This window comes from Pelecanus crispus, chromosome 15, assembly GCF_030463565.1.
Source record: "Pelecanus crispus isolate bPelCri1 chromosome 15, bPelCri1.pri, whole genome shotgun sequence".
Lineage (NCBI taxonomy): Eukaryota > Metazoa > Chordata > Aves > Pelecaniformes > Pelecanidae > Pelecanus > Pelecanus crispus.
Window position 1 is genome coordinate 684,865 of NC_134657.1, and position 5,144 is coordinate 690,008.

The following is a 5,144-nucleotide window of genomic DNA, read 5'->3' on the forward strand; positions in this document are numbered from 1 at the left end:
TTCGTGCCGAGTTGTTGGGAAGCCTGACCTTTTTGGCATAACAAAGATGCACGTCCAGACATTTGTTTGGCTATCAAAAGATAATGTTCTAAATCCTTTCTTCTTTGTTCTGTAGAGCTGTCCTCTTTATCCTGCTACCTTCTCTGGATTCGCAAACCTGAAATTCGCAAACCTGTATGGATTTCTGAAAAGAAGAAACCTATTATGCAAGTAACTGTCACTCAAATAGCATAAGCATGTGTGAAGAGATGAAAACTTGTTTGACTTTGGGGTGGTGGTGGGGAAATATGCTTTTAAACATTTGTCTGTGCTTGTTTTTAAAGTGTAAAAAGATGGTTGCTTCATCGAAGAGATATACGATACATCGTTCTCCCAAGATTCTCACAGTAGCACTGAGGAGATTTGTAAACTTTACAGGTGGAAAGATCAACAAGGTATGATAAAGTCCCTGTGTGGCCATAAGGACATACCTTACTCTTAAAGAGCTAATTGTGCAGAAAACATTTCTCTGCAACTTAAGTTATTAAATGTTGTTTATGAGAACAGGTATTTTTAAATGAATCAAAAAATATATTCATATAATCCTAGTCTGTGTTTTTAGAAGTGTTTTTCTCAGGCCATTCCATGGAGTATTTCAGGATAATTTTTGAATCTTCTTGGTCTCTCTTTAGAATGTAAAATGTCCTGGATCTTCAAGCATGTATGTATGTCCCAATCAGCTGGAGAACCACTCATCTATGCTTGATATGCAGTTCTTGTACAGAGGGGTTTCAGCTGTACCACAGGACACTCTCTCTGCTTCATAAAGGCAGCTATCAGCTTGATTTCTGACAGGGTAAAGTCTGTGCTGACAAAGAAATTCAAACCTTACTGGTAACCACTGTTTTTAGGGGAAAAAGTTGCATTCTATGTTTTGTCTGATTTGTTTTGCTATGTTTTGTTCTGTAGTGCTCTAACTGTGATGCCATTTGGAAGCCATGCAGTTCATCTAAAGGAATCATTGTCTTTATTTGCAGGCCAGTAATGGACTTTGGTATGGAATGAATGATGCCTCGATAGACCTTTCTGATATCAAACCATTTCTCAATCAGCAGGCTTATGTACTTTTTTATATCAGGTAATAACAAATACTAAATGTGTTGAGAATATATTTACTTTCCTGTTACTGATCTTTTTCTTCCTCTCAAGTGTTTTTCTTTCTGTCCTAGGAGAAGATTACTACTTGTATAATTCAGTTCTGTCAAACCTGAAATTGTCCATGCCATTATTATCTTTCATTGCTTGGCCTTCAACTGCTGCGCTTGTGTACATTGCTATAGATTTGCTCTCTGTAGGTGGCTAATTTAGAAAAGAGGAGAAATGAAGGCCATAGATGGTGTAAGGGTGAGTTATGGCTCTGAAAAGGATAGTCATTGTAGGAAGACCGTTATCTAATTTTCAGTTTTGGCTAAGTCTTCCGTATGTGTCTTCTGTGCCATATGAACTGTTCCTATGAAATTACAGGATGGGGTTTAGTCCAAGAATAGGCTGAAAGAAAAACTCTAAACTAAGATCCCTGCTCCTTTCCCCAGGCAGTGATTTGACGCTCGGAGAACGTGCTTCTTACTTACCAGCTCCGTCTTGCCCCTGTTCATTCCTTGGTCAGCGGTGGGCTAATAGTGAGCAGGCTGGATTTATGGGAGCACGACTTTCTCCTCATACGATTAAGGTAATTTGAGGGGGGCAGATAATGGCACCAAATTGATAGTGGGTTTTGGTTTTGATGTGGGTTTTTTTGTTGTTTTTTTAGCATCTGAGGGTTTTTTTCCTTCTACACTGCAGCTTTCTTCACAGCCCTCATGCTACAGCCAGAGTTATTCAAAGAGTGGCTAATCCTAAATTGTGCAGCCGTGCTTCTTCATTACTTTATACTTCCAACTCAGCTTCCTAAAGCACTGAAGACTATGCTCTTGAGACAATTTAAGTAGAAGTTTAGATCATGAATCTAAAGAGAATGGACTGAGACGTGATGATTCCACTTGCCAAGTCCAACCTGTTAAACCTTCTGAGATTTTCTTTTCTAGAACAAACGGATTGCTTGAAATGGCGAGTTATGTTTGTTGCATCTGGAATTTCTCCCCTGGGATGTATTCGGTGTTCAGGAGCATTATAGTGTTCCTGATTGATGTGAAATACCGAGAAAACACACAGCAATGTCATCACAACACCTTGTGCTATTATCCCATTAGAATTTGCAGAGCTGAGCTGACATATGAGAACACGTCACCTTAAGAGAAGTTCCGCTGAGATAATACTTGCTAAGTTTCATAAAGTATATTTGGGGGGGTGAGTGGGGTGATGTGTAAAACGGGGATAGCGCATATAACTCAAAGTGACCTTGTTTAACTTCCAATGTAGAAACATTGCAAACAGTAGTTTTCTACTAAGGAGAGTATTTTTTCCGTCTGTTAACTTCTACATTTTAATTGTAGATGCCTATAGCTTTGTTGCCGGCTCCTCAAGGAATAATCTTAGAATCTCTCACATAGAGCCAGTTGAACAGCTTGTCAGAGGAAATAAGGTGAAATGAGAACACTCTGACTAAAACAAGGTTTCACACAAGATTATCACTGTTTTACCTGTCTCCTAATACTATTTAATAGAAAGATTTAAATCAGCCCAGAGAATTCCACACTGTACATCTAGTGTTGCACACATCAGCACTGAGCATTTATCATGCTGATCTTAAATACAGGCAGATGCCTCCTGGAAAACTTTTGCTTCTTCATAGAATGTTTTTCCATTTTTTCCCATTGTCTGGAATACTCTTTCTATTCCTCTCTTGCCTTTTTCCATCCTAGGCTGTGTGAATGTAAGTTCCCACCACCTGCTCTGCCATTTGGGAGAGAGAGGGAAAGCCATGTGTTTACTTTTTTCTAGTTGTGGAGAGAGCAAAGCAGAGTGGCTTTGGCTGTTGATGTGATTCAGAGCAGCAAGTGAAGGGAGGCAGATGTGTTGGGTGTGGGGTTTTTAATGCAATACTTGCAGAATCAAGAGGAAAAAAACCCACCTTCTCCTGGAGCTGAGGAAGGTGTCATCATTAGGTTTCTAAAGGGAATGTCTTTCAGAGTTTTCCAGTAGCCACCAGTTTTTTTACCTAGGGGGATTTTACTCCTAACATTCATCTCTTAGACGGACTTTTTCAAGTGAAAACCTTGTTTTTATTTTGTGTAGTGCCCCTGGGCCTCAGAAATCTTCTGAGAATGATGCTCTTCTAGAAACCGTAGTGATGGAAGCACTGTTTGCCTCTGAAGAATCCAGGAAGATTCCTTTCAACTTTAGCTGTGAGGCTGAGAATCTTCTTACTCAAAACCATTACTGAAACCATTTCTACCAAAGAAGAAGTTGCTGAAAGGATTATGACAAAAGCTGATAATGTGCATCCCAGTATCAATGGTCAGCACAAAGTCAGGAAAAAAATCCTTGGACACTGAAGGGGAATTCCTTGGGCGGTGTGAGTCTGAAGACAGTAGAGACAAAGACAAAGAAAGAAGATCAAAAGAACCTGAACTAATTTCAAAAGAAAGTCCTTTGTACATGAAAGGGTCTCCTGAGAGCGAAGAGAAATCAGAGCAAACTTCCTCTATAAAGTCTGACAGTGAATGTATTTCTAACAAACTTGCATCTCTAGATATTATAGGTAAATGCCAAGATGCAACGGACATTTCTAATAGCTATGTAGAGGTACCACCTGTTAATGACTCTTCTATTGCAAAGCTGGATAACGTTTTGGTGAGTCCATTTTCTAGAGAAAATGAGGCACTGTGAGTAATATGAGTAATAAAAAATGGGAAGGAGATAAACATAGGAAAAAAAGATAAGAAAAAAATACACAACTCTCAAAAAATGGACAAGAACCACGACGGAAAGAAAAGAGAAAACTCAGACACTGAAGAGAGGGAGAAGGAGAAGCAAACCAGAAGCAGAGCAGATGATCATTCCCACAAGAAGAGGTACTCTCGCAGTGTGGAAAGAAATAAGCAGAATTGTCATAAGCAGGACTGTCACAAGGAAAGCAAGTACAGCTCTTCCCATAATGAAAGAAACAGTGCAAATAATGTCAGAAGCTCAGGAAAACATTCTCATTCTAGATCCCGAAGCAGAGAAAGAACAGAACAAGACAGGAATAGGTATTATCATTGCAAAGGAGAGAGGACTTGGAGCAGAGAAAGATAGTATCAAGATGAACCACGGAGATGGGGCAAATGCAGATACTACAATAATTATTATTCCTCTCATGGAATAGAGATGGTAGAGAGAGAAAGTCCTCTCAGTGTGATAACGACTTTGACAAATGGAGTCAAGCTTACAACAACAGGTCACATAAGGATTAGCATTGCAAAAGCAGGTGGCCTCACAACGCCTCTCTAGAGAGGAAGATGTGCATCACTTCAGCAGCCACAGAGCAAACTTACATCATTGTTCAGTACCTCAGCAGCAATCTGAAAAATATTCTTGTGAAAGGCACGCGCTTCCTCCTGTGTCAGCTCATTCACATTTTGAGGACCTTTCCTGGGAAAATGAAAAACTAAGAAATGGCAAAAGAAAAGGCACCCACACAGAAGGAAGCAAAATGAAATAGAAAAGAAATGCTGAAAGATAGGTGTCCAAGGAATGAAAAAAACACAAGAAGGTCAAGAAGGAAAAGAAGTAGAAAGATAAACATTGAGAGAAGGAGTGCAAGTAAGCAAGCATTCCGGCATGATCAGCAATTTTTTGCTCAGTCTTTTCTGGGTGTTTCTCATGTCTGCCTGTTTTTCATTGTTCCTAAGTTATTTCAATAGCATAATCTGTCTGGGGATCACATCATTAGGTTGGTCAAGTGAAGACAAGAAAGATATTGCTGAATTGTGTTAGAACACTGGATCTGGACGCCGTAGTGATAATCACATCTGACTTTATTGCTACTGCATTTACAGCCAAGTTCAGTGTCAGCACAACTCCTAGCTAAGCCTAGCTAAGAGAAGGTTTTCCCTGGTTTTGCATAATCTCTTAGCCCTGGAATGTTTTGGATTAGTGTGGTGAAACGTAATTTGTGACCCTGAGTAGGTGGACTGGGCTTTGCATCCTGGGTTTAAGTTGTGAGGAAAAGAGAACTGGGAAAG

The 5,144-nt window shown here is 39.7% G+C and overlaps 1 pseudogene; it reads left to right on the forward strand.

Moving 5' to 3' along the window:
* Window positions 1-332: 332 nt before the first annotated feature.
* Window positions 333-4,726, forward strand: LOC142594976 (uncharacterized; annotated as a pseudogene).
* Window positions 4,727-5,144: the final 418 nt, after the last annotated feature.